General features: G+C 38.8%; 1 protein-coding gene across 4 annotated transcripts in view; it reads left to right on the forward strand.

The window, feature by feature from the left end:
• PLEKHA8 (pleckstrin homology domain containing A8) overlaps positions 1 to 16,388 on the forward strand; it is an 84,277-nt gene that overhangs the window by 2,546 nt on the left and 65,343 nt on the right. The gene's annotated exons all lie outside the window — the stretch shown is intronic.

The following is a 16,388-nucleotide window of genomic DNA, read 5'->3' on the forward strand; positions in this document are numbered from 1 at the left end:
TAGTTCAAAGCTCCCAAGTATGTACACGGTTTTTGCTTTTCTCACTTGAGCGTTCTTTTTGTTTTACAGACCCAGAAATTCCCACAAAATGAAACGGTAGCAACTGTTTTGTTGCACTGCTGAGCAGAATGGCTTAAAAATATACTCTGCCCCCTTTCCAATGTGTGGAAGTACCTTCCTTCATATCTTGTAAGGTCGTAACTATTCTCCAACTGTGAATATGATTCAGAACAAGCATATTTTCGTTTTTGCAACCAGTATTTAGTAAAAGCCTTCTGCATGCTAGCAACTGTGTTAGGCACCATTTTGGAATTAAACTTTATTATGGAAAAAGAGCTGGGCACTTTTAATAGCAGTGTATTTGAAACCAGAGGTATTCCCAGTATCTCTTATAGTGGGAGAGATATATTTTCCCATCCTTTGATAGAACAGGACAGTTAAAAAAAATTTCATTAATGTTTATTTATTTTTGAGAGAGAGAGAGAGAGCTCAAGCAGGGGAGGGGCAGAGAGAGAGACAGAGACACAGAATCTGAAACAGGCTCTAGGCTAAGAGCTGTCAGCACAGAGCCGGATGCAGTCTCCAACTAATGAACTGTGAGATCATGACCTGAACCGAAGTTGGCCGCTCAACCGACTGAGCCACCCAGGCGCCCCAGGACTGGACAGTTTTTTAAATGTTTTAGTGTGGTGATGCTTTAGGGTAGTTTAAGGACTCATGTGTCTGTGAGGATCAGTTGGCATATTGACTTTGATGAGGTTACACAGCACAGCCAAAAGTGCACCTGTTGGCTGTACCCAGAATCTCTTCCTTTTGCAGACTGTGGTTAGAGGTGAGTTGTTTATTTTTCTGATATTCATTAGTAAAGACTGAGTGAAGAAAGGTGTTTTAGAAGACCTGGCCTAGTGCTCGCTTCGGCAGCACATATACTAGAAGACCTGGCCTTGGCTTTTGAGGACTTTCTTTGATGTCAGATGGTTCAGTTAGATGTGGGTAACTCGTGGCTGGGCTTTGGTGAATGTCCAAGGCTCATTAACACTACTAATCTAAAGGGAGCATGCTTGATCAGGTAATTTGTCTTTCAGGTATCTCCAAGTTCTGAGATATATGGATCTTAACCCCTTGAGTAAAATTTAGTGCCTGGTCTTTCACCCCTTTCCATTACACATGCTTTTTAACTTTTTTCTTTCATCCTGAACACTCTTCCTTCTTTTCTTCCATCCCCCTCCCCTGCCTTTTTTTTTTTTCTCACTTTTCTTACTCTCATCCTCCTTTATATAGAAAGTTTAATCTGTGTGTATAGTACCTGCTTCCTGGTTGGTTTTTTTCCCCCTGACTGTTGTTATGTATTCTTCAATACAGCAAAATTTCTCTAGAAGGATCTTTTGGAATCTTTATCATGTGATGCCTGTACCATCTGTCTAGTTGGAAAAGAGTCTCCTTTTTTCTGCCCCAAGTAAGAGAAGTTAATTCTGTGATTGGTGCCAGGGTGGAAGCCCTAAAAACGGGAGCCTGGAGCCATTGCCAGAGGCAGCTGTCCTCATATCATGCTGCTTGTTCCCTTGACCCACATGCCACCTCACTGTGGGCATAGTGTTCATAGAAGCCCATCACACCACCGGGTACTTTTACTGGATATACTTAGAATTATTTTTTAGCACACTGTCTTTCATCAGGAGATAAATTTACTTTGGAACGAAATGGTATAGCCTAGGAGGAACAAATGCATTCTCATTTCTTCCACCCTCCTATGTGAGATAGTCTCCCAAAAGAACATAGTGTGACTGTTAATGACAGGCTTTGATGAAGACATTACTACTTTTTCTTCTTCTGATGCTTGTTTTTAAAAGTTACATTAAAAAAAAATTTTTTTTATGTTTATTTTTGAGAGACAGAAACAGAGCATAAGCAAGGGAGGGGCAGAGAGAGAGAGAGATACAGAATCCAAAGCAGGCTCAGGCTGTGAGCTGTCAGCACAGAGCCCAACGTGGGGCTTGAACTCATGTACCATGAGATTGTGACCTGAACTGAAATCAGACGCTTAACCGACTGAGCCACCAAGCGCCCCTAAAAGTAACATGTTTTCGGGTTGCCTGGGTGGCTCAGTCGGTTAAGCGTCCAACTCTTTTATTTTATTTTTTTTAACATTTTGTTTTTTGAGAGACAGAGGACAGGCGGGAGAGGGGCAGAGAGAGAGGAAGACACAGAATCCAAAGCAGGCTCCAGGCTCTAAGCGGTCAGCAGAGGGCCCGATATGGGGCTTGAACCCACGAACCTGAGATCATGACCTGAGCTGAAGTTGGATGCTCAACCAACTGAGCCACCCAGGCACCCCAACATCCGACTCTTGCTTTCAGCTCAGGTCATGATCTCACGTTTGTGGGTTCAAGCCCCACATCAGGCTCTCACTAACAACATGGAGCCTGCTTGGGATTCTCTCCTCCCTCTCTGCCCCTCCCCCGTGCTCTTTCTCTCTTTCTCTCTCAAAATAAATAAACTTTTTAAAAAAAGTAATGTTTTTCCTTAGGGTTTTGCACACAGTAATTTTAAAATAGATATCCCAGGGGCACCTGGATGGTCAGTCGGTTGAGCCTCCGACTTTGGCTCAGGTCATGATCTCACGGTCGTGAGTTCGAGCCCCCGTCAGGCTCTGTGCTGACAGCCCAGAGCCTGGAGCCTGCTTCAGATTCTGTGTCCCCCTCTCTCTTTGCCCCTCCCTCGCTCGCACGCTGTCTCTCTCTGTCTCTCTCAAAAATAGATAAACATTAAAATAGATATCCCAGCCACAGTTTTTCTTCGTTGTGAATTTTTCTCTAAATGGTCGTATCTGTTTGTGTAATTTTGTCATGCCCACAGCTTGATATGGGAAGCCTTTTGTCAAATCTGAGTAGAGAAGTTAGGAAATCAGTTTGTTAGCTGATCCTTTTAATGCTTGGAGGACATTGTTAATTTCATTTGCCACCTACTGTGTGCTGGGCACTATTATGTTAGGCACAGGGCAAGCAACACCGAACAAGACATACACAGTCCCTGCCTTTCTTGAGCTTACAGTCTGATGGGGGAGAAAGACATTTATTGGAAGTACTTAGAAGCGTGTTCCAAGTGTGTGTGAGTTGGGGAGAAGGGAAGAAGAGAAGCTAGTTTGGGTCACTGGGGGAGGCTTCTCTGAAGAAAAGATTTAAGCAGAACCTGAAGGATAAATAGAAGCTAGCTAGTTGGCGAGGCCAAGGCAGAGGTGCATTTGGAGGCTGTGAGGAAGAACTTTTTAGCTATGGGGAATGTCGGTATGAAGGCCGCAAGTGAGTGAGGAAAGGAAAGAAGACCTGAAAGGCTGCAGAGCTTAGTGTGAGGCTCCAACAAGGCTGCAGGGGTGGATAAGAAGCTTGAAAGGCCCCTGCCTATCTCTTATGCTGGTGTAAACACCATGGGGAGGTACGAGTATACGAAAGAGAGAGAAATGATGAGAGTGTTTAAACACTTACTTTGTTGTACTTTGCCAAATACTGTAGTTATTTTGTGAGTTTCTCTTGCCTCTTTAATCAACCAGTAGGTATCATTTACTGAAAGTTGGAAACATCATCAAACCCAGAGAATAGCATTTAAATTGCTTGCATGAGTACTAAATAGTACTAAATTTAGTACTAAAGTAGAGTACTAAAGCCATAGTACTAAAATAGAGAAATAGAAACAGTCTCTTTTCCTAACACACTAGGCATATGCAGGTACCCTGTGCTCCTTAAAAGGAAAATGAAAAAAGAGAGAGAGAAAACTTACGTGTATTTTCTTTAACAGCCCTGAGCCATCCCACTTTTTAAACATCAGAACACTAGACATTCTGGAATTTAGCGTCACACCTTCTCTTTAGACATTAGAGGATTAAACCTGGAATGAAAAGGAAATATGGATCAAACATTTCACAAATCCCTATATTGTGTGAAATGTAGAGCTAGGCATTGTATGTTTGTTATTCATATCTTTCAAGCCCTAAAAGTTGGTCAAGGAATATTATACCTGCTCGGTTGTAAATTAATAGTAGAACCATAGTTGAGGCATTAAAGAGACCTAAAATCTGATACCAGCTCTGCCGCTGCAAGCTTCAGACTCACTTTACCATTCTGAGCTTAACGTCTTCCTCCATAAAAATGATGAGATTTACCAGTCAATAATTATAAAAATAGTAAAAGATTTTGTGACGTTCTAGGCACTATTCTAAACATTTTACAAGTATTAACTCATTTAATCTTCACATCCATTTTCCAGATGAAGATATTGAGACACAGAAAGGTCAAGGAACTGGCCCAAGGTCACACAGTTAGTAAGTGGCTCCGGAGTCATTGCTCCATTACATAATACCTTGAAAGGTCCTTCCTGCTTGATCATTATATAATTCTAGCTGATTCATAATGCACCTATATTTAAAATATGTTGACCTAGAATAGCAGACTCCATTTGGGGGTAGGAGGAAGGGAGGAGTTCAGGAGTGAGGAAGACTTTGCTCAGTGTTGTGCCTATGTTTTGTCATAAGGAAGTTTTCTGAACTGTGCTGTGAGCTTTCTACTTTGCCATTTTAGGTCCCTTTCCTGCCCGTTCAGCAAGCGGGAGGGCTGCTGCCCTGAGCTCTATCCAGCTGCAGGCTTCGTGGGCCTGGCCAGCAGGTTAGGGCACAACACATTGCAGTGCTGCATTCCAGAAATAACAAAAGCTTGCATCATGCTGACCAGATGGTTGTCTGGGAAGGTGCGATAATTTTGCTTACTGCCCCCCAACGCAGGTTTAGGAAGGTGACTCTTGCCCGTATACGTTTGTGCTGTGTAAAAAGGACATCTGGAATGTGAGTGATCCAGAGCAAGATTCTCATGGTCTCATAACCACTGATCAGCATTTTTTGTTGTTGTTTTAACATCTTTATTGAGATAATAATTCACCCATCATAAATTTCACCATTTAAAGTATACTGGTTTAGTAGTTTTTAGTGTGCAGTCATCGCCACAATTTAAAAATATTTGCATTATCCCCAAACGAAACCCAGTTAGCATTCACTCCCACCCCACCCCACCCCACCCCACCCTACCCTTGACAACCACTAATCTTCTGTCTGTGTAAACTTGCCTATTCTAGACATTTCATATAAAGGGGATCATACATTATGTGTTCTTTTGTGACTGGCTTCTTATACCTAGCATAATATTTTTGGGGGTTCATGAATGTATAGCATCTATCAGTACTTCATTTATTTTTATTGCAAATAATACTCCGTTGTATGGATATACCATATTTTGTGTATCCATTCATCAATTGGAAATTTGAGTTGCTCCATTTTTTTGGTTATTATGAGTAATGGTGCTGTGAATATTTGTGTCGGGTTTTTGTGTGGACATGTTTTCATTTCTCTTGAATATAAACCTAGGAGGGGAATTATTGGGTTGTATGGTAACTCTTTTTGTTTAACAGTTTGGGGGGAATTGGGGCACCTGGGTGGCTTGGTCAGTTAAGTATCCGGCTCTTGATCTCAGCTCAGATCTTGACCTCAGGGTTGTGAGTTCAAGCCCCATGTTGGGTGTAGAGATTACTTAAATAAACTTAAACAACGACAACAACAACAAAAACACCACACAACCAAACTTGTCCAAACTGGCTGCACCATGTTACAATCTTATCAGTAATGAAAGAATTTCTTCACATTCTCACCAACACTCATTATTATCTGTCTTTTTTCTTATATCCATTCCAGTGAGTGTGAAGTGTTATCTCCTTGTGGTTTTGATTTATATTTCTCTAATGACTAATGATATTGGTCATCTTTTCATGTGCTTATGAACCATTCGTGTATGTTAGGAGAAATGTCCATTTACAGCCTTTGCCCACTTGTTGTTTGAGCTCTTTTTTCATTATGGAATTATAATTCTTTATTCTGCATACAGGTTCCTTATCTAATACATGATTTGCAAATATTGTTCCTGTTCTGTAGATTACCTTTTACTTTTTTGATGGTCTCATTTGTAGCACAGAAGTTTTTAATTTTGGTGTCCAGTTTATTGATTTTTTTTTTCTTTTATCGCTTGTGCTTTTAGTTTCATTCTTAGGAAACTATTGTCTAACTTAACACAAAGTCATAAAGATTTACTCCTGTTTTTTTCCTGAGTTTTTAGTTTGAGCTCCTACATTTAGGTCTGTGGTCCATTTTAAACTAATTTTTGTGGGGCGCCTGGGTGGCTCAGTCAGTTAAACGTCTGACTTCAGCTCAGGTCATGATCTCACTGCTCGTGAGTTCGATCCCTGCATCGGGCTCTGTGCTGACAGCTCGGAGCCTGGAGCCTGCTTCAGATTCTGTGTCTCCCTCTCTGTGCCCTTCCCCTGCTCGTGCTCTTTCTCTCTCTCTCTCTCTCTCTCTCTCTCTCTCTCAAATATAAAATAAAACATAATAATAAATAAATAAACTAATTTTTGTGTATGATGTGAGTTAAGGGTCACCCTTCATTGTTTACATTCTTTGCCATATCCAATGTTCAACTCTTTATTCATGATTTCAGTGACAGGGCCATGGGCCAGTATATTCAAATGCTGTAAATGAAAATGGTTGAAGTCTGTAAGCCCTGAGTTGAAAGTTCTGCTCTGCTACTTACTAATGCTGACACCTTGAGCAAGTTACTTAATCTCCCTGAGCCTCAGTTTTAAGATGACAGCAAGAATAATAGCCATACTAGGTTTTTTACAAAGATGAAATGGATAACATATATGAACCTGTCTAGTACATAGTTCACTTACTGTTAGATTAATTGGACAACTGTTTTGATTAATGATGCCAGAAAAATTCAGTTGTTGGTTTTGTCTGTATGCAAATTGAGTCTCCTCATTGGTTCTGAAAGTGTATGTATCCTGAATTCTTTTTTTTGTTGTTGTTTATTTATTTTGAGAGTGAGAATAAGCATGAGCGGGGGAGGAGCAGAGAGAGAAGGGGAGAGAGAATCCCAAGCAGGCTCTGTGCTGATAGGCCTGTGCTCGAACCCACAAACCGTGAGTGAGATCATGACCTGAGTGGCTATCAAGAGTCAGACGCTTAACCAACTGAGCCACCTAGGTGCCCCTAACCTGAATTTTTGAAATCCTCCTTTTGGAAGTTGGAGTGATATAATCTATAAAGGAAAATACTCCAATGAGCCATCAGAATCTTGGAATTGACTCTGTAGTCCTATGACAGTCATTGTTTTGAATGAATGCTGATTACAGATCACATAATTCTGTGTACCACTATAATGTTGCCTCTAGCAAAAATTAATAATTTGTTAAGGAACATAAGAGATATTAGACCATTGCCTTATTGGCACTCCCTCAAAAGCAGCACCAGTCTTTCCATTAATTCTGATGTGTGATGTGGTTGGAGATGTTAGGAGTGACCATGGTCTCAGGTCATTGATGTGGTCTGTGGACAGGAGGCCTGAGGACCATTGTTCTCAGACTGTGCTCTCAGTGTTCAATCTTTACCATTTCCTGTTACTATTACTTTCATATTGTTTAGAATTGAGCAAAAGCCCAGTTAAACTCCATTAGGAATAGATTTGGAACAGGTAAGAAAGTAGGCAACGGAGCTTTGCTGGACAGAAAACAAATGAATAGACAACAGGGAGGTCCAAAAACTACTGTGATGCTTGGGCATTTCTCTCCCTGGGTCCATTTTCAAGTTGGCTGGTGGAGGGTGTGACAGTAGCAGAAGAGATGGAAAAGTGAGTAACTTAGAGTTAGCCAGAGAGAGGGCTGACCTTTCTCAGTATTCGTGTTACATCAAAGGAAGCAAAATATCATTTGCTTGAGAATCTACTCCTTTAGGTAGAATTGTTCCTGTATAGTCCAAGACAAGGATGGCTCTGTCTTGATTTTTAAATACCAGAGGAAAGGTTTCAACAGTCTACTTTTAACACAGTCTAATAGCTCCCCGTCAGTCATTCATTCACTGAGAATGGATGGAACACTAGCATCAACTCTTACTATACCCTGTGTGGATATTAGGGATACTGTTTTGAGTAAGACATGATCCCTGTTCTCAAGGAGATAATAGGCTTGTGGCTGTCCTTCTTAACTATGAAAAGTGCCTTGCTAAATTCAGCTAAATTCATGATTTTGTCCCTTAAGCCTTTACATGGTTGCTTCAAGGCTATGGCTTGACAAAGCTCAGAAGAGCTACACTGCATGTAGCTGGTCCCTAGGTGTAGGGGGTTAGCTCTTACCTATCATCCTCTGGAGTCTTGGAATTTTAAAGGCAAATTTGGGGCATCCCTGACAGGCTGGAATGTTAAAGTCTTTGGTCATCCAGGTTGACATCACAAATATCTTTTTGCTTTTTTTAATGTTTATTTGTTTTTTTGAGAGAGAGAGCGAGAAACACAGTGTGAGCAGGGGAGGGGCAGAGAGAGGGAGACACAGAATATGAAGCAGGCTCCAGGCTCTGAGCCGTCAGCACCAAGCCTGATGTGGGGCTCAAACTCACAAACTGTAAGATCATGACCTGAGCCAAAGTTGGATGCTTAACTGAGTGAGCCACCCAGACGCCCCATGGGATAGGATTAGATTACCAAGCCAAGCCTGAGAGTTTTGAATTGGTGAGGAGTCACTTGGGATTTCTGAATAGGAAGAAAGAACAGGTAAAAACAGTACATAAGGAAGATTCAGCTGGCTAAAACATGATAAGGGAGGAGAAAACACTGAAATAACAGGAACACAATGATGATGGAAGGGGAGGAGGGAGGCAGTATCCTCCATTTCACAGATGAATAAACCAAGGCTCGTAAGATAAATAATTGACTTCGAATCACACAACAAATAAACCTTGAGCCAGGTCTGCCTGGCTTTTGTCCTTCCCATGATTTTACACCATCCGCCTCAACATGGGCATGGTGTAACACTGAAGGCAAGAGTGGAGAAGAGTGTGATTGGGCAAGACTTAGTGACTGACCTGGAGGGATGGGGCAGAAAGTGACCCTCAGGTTTGGAGCTGGGGTAGTGAGAGGTTGCTGGGTTTGTTAAGAGTGACATTATAATCAGAAGGAAGAGGATGTGTTAAACCTTAGATACTCAGTTTCATCCGTCTGTCTGTTTGTAAATTGGAAAGTAATGCCCAGAGGAATTAAGTGACATGCTCAGGATGACACATCTAGATGTTATGAGTCTGAACTTGAACAACCAACATTTCCTATTTTCTTGAGGAAGGTGATGGTGGAACATATGAGAAGCATTGCCCAGAACAAATAAATATAACAAATGTCCAGTTTGATAGCCCAAAGCACAGACAGAGGTAACTTACAGCAGGCTCCAACAGAAGGTTCTAAAGAGAATTTGATTTAATATATTGTAATTATAGTCTCCTCACCATCTGCATGCCTTACTCCCCAGTAGGCTGTCACTCTTTGAAGCCTGGGATCATCTTTTCTCTTAATCTCCAAGCCTGGCAAATTATAACTGCTCAAAAAATGCTTTGTGAATTAATTAATGGTAAATTAAGAAGCCTGTAATTTAGCTAGTGCTTGGTTATTATCTGTTACTATTAGGGATGTCTCCTCCTTCCTCCTTCCCAGCTGCAGCAAAAGTCTTATGACTGACCTGGCAGAAGAACCACAGTCTTGTTATCCACTGTCCTGTCTGGAGCTCATCTGGGGAGGCTGAGCTATGGGCAGGGGTTTTGATGAGGTAGAATATGGCTGAGCACCCATAGCTGGACACGGAAAACACCAAGACTGTGGCGGTCAGGACTGAGTAACTGCTTTGCTTCAATTTAGAAATGGTAGATTTTTACACCATTAATGTATCTGTAAAATATCTATAACATGATATATTATGACCATCATGTAATATATATGAGTTATGAACACAGCAACCATTAATTTATGGTGAACAAATTAAGTCTTGACTCACCACTTCAGAAAGGTTGTTAATTCTGTGAAGAAATTTAATCTTTCTTGACACTAGTTAATTTCTCTTGAAATAGATGCTGCGAAAGAATTAAGTTTTCCTGTTACTTTGAATCAAGATAGAGGTTTACAGGTTTTGAAAACTGGAAGAGACTATTAAACTCATGCTATAATTCTGTAGAAAAGGAAATGAAAGTCAAAAGAAGTTAGAGACGAATTCAGCCCTTTTGCTTCTTCTCTCTGTTCCCACTTGATTATGGTCACTAGTTTTTCCTCTTATGTTTGATGAAGAAGCACCTTTTCTTTATTTTTTTCTTTACTTTTGGCTTAATTTTCTATAAGAGATTTAAATAGCCCCTTCTTGTGTTTTTCTGCATTTCTAAACAGCAGTATTTCATTATGGATTTTTAAAAATTTACAGTGTGTTAATGTGGGTTTTTTTTAATCTTGTTTTTATTTTCTGTTAAACAATAAGATTGTAAACTTCTGGTTTCCCATAATATTTAATTGGCCAAAGTTCTGAAGAAACTACGATGGGTTTATAGGCAGAGTGATGTACCCTAGCATGAGGTTAACATTTCACTTAGTGGGTGTCTTACTAGTTCTATTTAAGAGTATTGTTATTGGGCCAAGATGGAGTAAGTTCACTGTAGTCTCTCTCCCACTGAGACTAAAACCTGAACAAACTACTCAAGTGCCTGAGAACTCTGAAAAGTAAATTATAGCAAGCCGACTGGGGAGAGAAGACAAAACGTTAACAACCACCATGGTAAAGATGAACACTCTTGAAACAAATGGAAAGATATAGATTCTTAGCAGAGAAATAGAAACTACTAAAAAGGACTAAATGGAGATTTTAGAACTAAAAAAGTATGATATCAATATTAAAAAAAAAATCACTCAGTAGATGGGCTCAGTAAAATATAGATGACACAGGAAAGAATCAGTGAACTTGAACATCAGTCAATAGAAATTATCCAGTCTAAAGAACAAAGGAAAAAAATGAAGGGAAATAAATGAATAAAACCTTAGGTATACAAACTTCTACTTACAAATAAGTCCTGGGGATATAACATACAGCACAGTGACTATGGTTAATAATACTATGTTGTATATTTGAAAGTTGCTAAGAGAGTAAATCTTAAGAGTTCTCATTAGAAGAGAAAAAATTTGTAACTCAACGTGGCAATAGATGTTAACTAAACTTATTGTGGTGATCATTTTGTGATATATACATAAATCCTGTTGTTGATGTTAAATGTCAATTGTACCTCAAAAAAAAAAAAAAAAAGCACATAGAGTCAGGGACCTCGGAGACAAGAACAAAAGGTCTAATAACATTTAGACTTTGGAGAAAGGAGAAGGGTAAGGAGTAAGACATTGGTGAAGAAAACAGTCTTGAAAAAATAATAACTGAAAACTTCTCAAATTGGGCAAAAGCTACTAATTTACAAATTCAAGATACTCACCAAACTCCAAGCCGTGTCAGCTCAAAGATATACCATACATATGATGAAACTGCTGAAAACTAAAACAGACAAAAAAACAAAACAAAACAAAAAAACCTCAAAAGCAGCAAGAATAGAAAGACACAGTACGATAGGGAAACAGTTTCAGTATCTGGGGTTTCTTACCAGCAAATGTGGAGGCTAGAAGGCAGAGTTTAAGAGTTAAGGCAAAATAAAAACACCCTTAGATGAAGGAAAATTAAAATGTCAAAAACGGTTCTTGAAGCTGAAGGGAAATGATACCACAGGAAACTTAGAACATCAGGATTAAAAAAAAGCAACAAAAATGGTAAATATCCAGATAAACATAATAGACTCTTTCTTGTCTTTAAGTTCTTTAATATGTGTATGACTGTTGGAAGCAAAAATTATAACCTCATGGGGGGATGGTTGTTATATGTAGATGTAATACATATGGTAACTATAATAGAAAAGGAGAAGGGCTAAAAGGACTTCTTTGGGTTTAGGTTTGCATATTTTACTTGAAATAGCAAAATATTATTTCTAAGTAGGCTGAAAAGTTAGATGTCTATTTGTTAAGCCCTAGAGCAACTAATGAACAAATACTAAGAGATACAGCAGAAGATGTGGATAAAACGGAGTCGTATAATCCAAAGGTCAGGAAAGGGAGGAACAAAGTAACCAAAAACAAAACAGGAAACAGAAAATTAATAAAGCAGTGTCCCTAGTTCCAACTATATTGATAATCTATTAACTGTAAGTGATCTAAACAGATAAAAGACACAGATTGTCAGATAGAATGAAAAACAAGACCCAACTATATGCTGCCTTTGAGATCTTTAAATATAAAGATACAGATTAAAAATGAAAGGATATACAAACATAGATGCAAAAAATCCTCAAAAAAATATCAGCAAATTGAATCCTAAAGTGTATAAAAAGAATTGTATACCATGACCAATTAGAATTTATCCCAAATGTGCAAGGCTGGTTCAACATTTGAAAATTCATCAATGTAATCCATTCTATCAATGGACTAAAAAAGAAAAATCGCATGGTCTTATCAGTAGACAGAAAAGCCATTAAGCAAATCACCATTCACGATAAAAACTCAGTAAACTAGGAATGGAAGAGAAGTTTTAAAGAGTATTTTTAAAAAATCCACAGCTAAGGGGCACCTGGGTGACTCAGTTGAGTGTCCGACTTGGCTCAAGTCATGATCTTGCAGTTCGTGAGTTCGAACCCCACAACAGTCTCACTGCTGTCAGCCTGCCAGTGCAGAGTCTGCTTCTGATTGATCTTCTGTCTCCCTCTCTCTCTAGCCCTCCCCTTCTTGAGCTGTCCCCAAAATAAATAAATATTAAAACAAAAACAAAAACCAACAGCTAACATCATACTTTATTGTGAGAAACTAGAAACTTTCCCACTAGAATCAGGTATAAAGCAAGGATGTCTCCTCTTACCACTCCTTTTTAACATCATACTGGAAGCCCTTGCTTATCCTGTAAGGCAAGAAAAAGAAATTAGAAGCATACAGATTTGGAAAGAAGACATAAAACTGTCTTTGTTCACAGGTAACATCACTTATGTAGACAATCTGAAACAACTAACCAAAAAAGTGGTTATAAAGTGCTAATAACAAATATTAGCAAGGTTGCAGGATACAAAGTTCATGCGCAAAAGCCCATATTCATTGCCTTCCTATATACCAACAATAAACAAGTGGAACTTGAAATTTCAAACACAGTACCATTTACATTTATACCCCCCCAAAATGAAATACTTAGGTATAAACCTAACAAAATATGTATAACACCTGTATAAGGAAAACTACAAAACTGGTGAATGAAATCTAAGAAAAACTAAATAAATGAAGAGATAGTCCATGTTCATGGGTAGGAAAACTCAATATTGTCAAGTTGTGAGTTTTTCCCAACTTGATCTATAAATTCAATGCAATCCCAGTCTAAAATCCCAAGAAGTTATTTTATGGATGTCAGCAAATTGATTCCAGAAGTCATTTGGAGAAGCAAAAGACCCAGAATAGCCAACACTATCTTGAAGCAGAAGAACAAAGTTGAAGGACTGATGCTACCTGACTTCAAGACTTACTGTAAAGCTATAATCAACAATGTGTGGTATTGGTGAAAGAAAAGACAGATCATTGGGGGAAAAAGGCCCAGAAGCAGACCCACATAAATACAATCAGCTGATTTTTGACCAAGAAAGAGAGACAATATAATGAAGCAGAGATAATCTCTTCAACAAATTGTGCTGGACCAACTGGACATCCACGTGCAGAAAAAGTTAATCTAGATACAGACCTTACAGCCTTCACCAAAATTAACTCAAAATGGATCATAGACCTAAATGTAGAACACAAAACTGAAACTCCTGGAAGATAACATAGGAGAAAACCTCGATGACCTTGGCATTTTTATGCCTTTTTAGATATAATCCCCAAAATACAATCCATGAAAGAAATAATAAGAAAAAATAATTAATAAAAAATAATTTAATAAGACTTCATTAAAATTAAAAAACTTTTGCTCTGTGAAAGACAGTATCAAGAAAATTAGAAGAAACATCACACGGGGCGCCTGGGTGGCTCAGTCGGTTGGGCGTCCGACTTCAGCCCAGGTCATGATCTCACGGTTCGTGGGTTCGAGCCCCGCGTCAGGCTCTGTGCTGACAGCTCAGAGCCTGGAGCCTGCTTTGAATTCTGTGTCTCCCTCTCTCTCTCTGCCCCTTCCCTACTCACACTGTCTCTCTCTGCCTCTCAAAAATAAATAAACATTGAAAAAAAAATTTAGAAGAAACATCACAGACTGAGAGAAAATACCTGTGAAAGACATCTGATAAATGGACTATTATCCAAAATATACAAAAACTCTTAAGACTCAGCAATAAGAAAACCAACATAAAAATGAGCCAAAGACCTTACAGACACCCTACCAAAGAAGAGATATGGATGGCAAACGAGCTTGTGAAAAGTAGCTTCATGTCATATGTCATCATGGAAATGGCAAATTAAAGCACCAGTGAGGTACCACTACACACCTATTAGAGTGGCCAAAATCTGGAACACTGACACCACCAAATGCTAGCAAGGACATGAAATAACAGGAGCTCTCATAAATTGCTTTAGAATACAAAATGGTACAAAAAGAAAAAAAAACAAAAAACAAAAAAATACAAAATGGTACAGCCAGCGACTCTAGAAGACAGTTTGGTGGTTTCTTACAAAACTAAACCTGCACCTACCATATGATTCAGCCATCGCTAAATTTTACCCAAAGCAGTCAAAACCTCATTCCGCACAAAAACCTGCACAAGGATCTTTATAGCAGCTTTATTCGCAGTAGCAAAATTTGGAAGCAACAGGATGCCTTTCAGTAGGTGAATGGATAAACTGGTACATCCAGACAAGGGAATCTTGTTCAGTACTTAAAAGAAGTGAGTTGTCAAGCCATGAAAAGACATGGAAGAATCTCAAATGCATATTACTAAGTGAAAGAACCCAATTTGAAAAGGCTACATACTGAATGATTACAATTATATGACATTCTAGAAAAGACAAAACTATGGAGACAATAAAAAGATGAGTGGTGCTGCAGGGGCAGGGGTTGTAGTGGGAGATGAATAATGATGGGATACATATACGTTTGTCTGAATCCATAAAGTGTACAGCAGGAAGAGTGAACATTGAGATAAACTGGACTTTGGATGATTATAATGTGTCAATATAAATGATAAAAAAATGAGCCATTCTGGTGAGTGATGTTGATAAGGGGAAAGGTTATGCAAGTATGAGTGAGGGGCATATAGGTAATCTCTGTATCTTCTTCTCAGTTTTGTTTTAAACCTAAAACTGCTCTAAAAAATTAAAGTCTTTTAAAACATTAAAAAAAAAAAGATAGGAAAAGGTACCATGCAAACACTAATCAAAAGCTGAATTGGCTGTATGAATATTAGACTAGGTAGATTTCAGAACAGAAAATCTCAAGGGAGAAGGAAGACACTGTGTAATTATAAAAGGGTTAATTCATCAAAAAGATATAGGAATCCTAAATGTATATATATCTAGAAACAGAACGTCAAAATCTATGAAGCAAAAACTGATAGAACTGAAAGGAGAAATTCACAATTATCCTTGGAAACTTCAACATTCTTCCTGTCAGTACTCCATCGAACAAGTAGACAGTAAATCATCCAAAGATAACGGAAGATCTGAATACTATCAACTAACTGGACCTAATTGACATTTACAGAGTGATCCCTCAAACACCAGCTGAATACTGTATGTTTTTCAAATGCACCTGGAACATTCACTAAGATCGACCATATTCTGGGCTATAGGAGAAACCCTGCCCAATTGAAAGAATGCTCCTGTCTTTAACAGAAGTAAACTAGAAATCAATGACAGAAAGATGTGAGAAATCCCCAAATATTAGGAAATTAAACAATATGTTTCTGAGTAATCCGTGGGTCAAAGAGGAAGTCTTCAAAAAAATTGCAAAATATTTTCAACTAAAATGAAAACACAACAGTGGTTGGCCAGGGGTACAGTGTAGGGAGAGGGTTTGACTACAGAGGGGGAGCACAAGGGAATTTTGAGGGGAGGATAATGGAATTTTTCTGTATTTGTTATGGTGGTTGTTAGAGGATTATGCATTTATCAAAACTCAGAACTGGTAACCAAAGGAATTTCACTACATGTAAATTTTAAAATATTGTTAAGAATTTAAGTGTCGAGTCAGCAGAGCATGTGCCTCTTGATCTCGGGCTCGTGAGTTCATGCTCCATGTTGGGGGTAGAGATTACTTAAAAATAAGATCTTTGAAAAGAAAAAAAGAATTTATGTTTCTTTTTAATGGAGTGCAGTTATTTTTAGTGATATGTTTGGATGAGTTACATGTCCCAAGGCTGCTGAGTATGGGAAGCTACAGTGTTTTTTAGACATAGGTGTGACTCACAAGTAGTCACTTTTTGGTTTGGATCTTTAAGGTATAAGAACATG

This window comes from Panthera tigris, chromosome A2 (genome assembly GCF_018350195.1).
Source record: "Panthera tigris isolate Pti1 chromosome A2, P.tigris_Pti1_mat1.1, whole genome shotgun sequence".
NCBI classification, from domain to species: domain Eukaryota; kingdom Metazoa; phylum Chordata; class Mammalia; order Carnivora; family Felidae; genus Panthera; species Panthera tigris.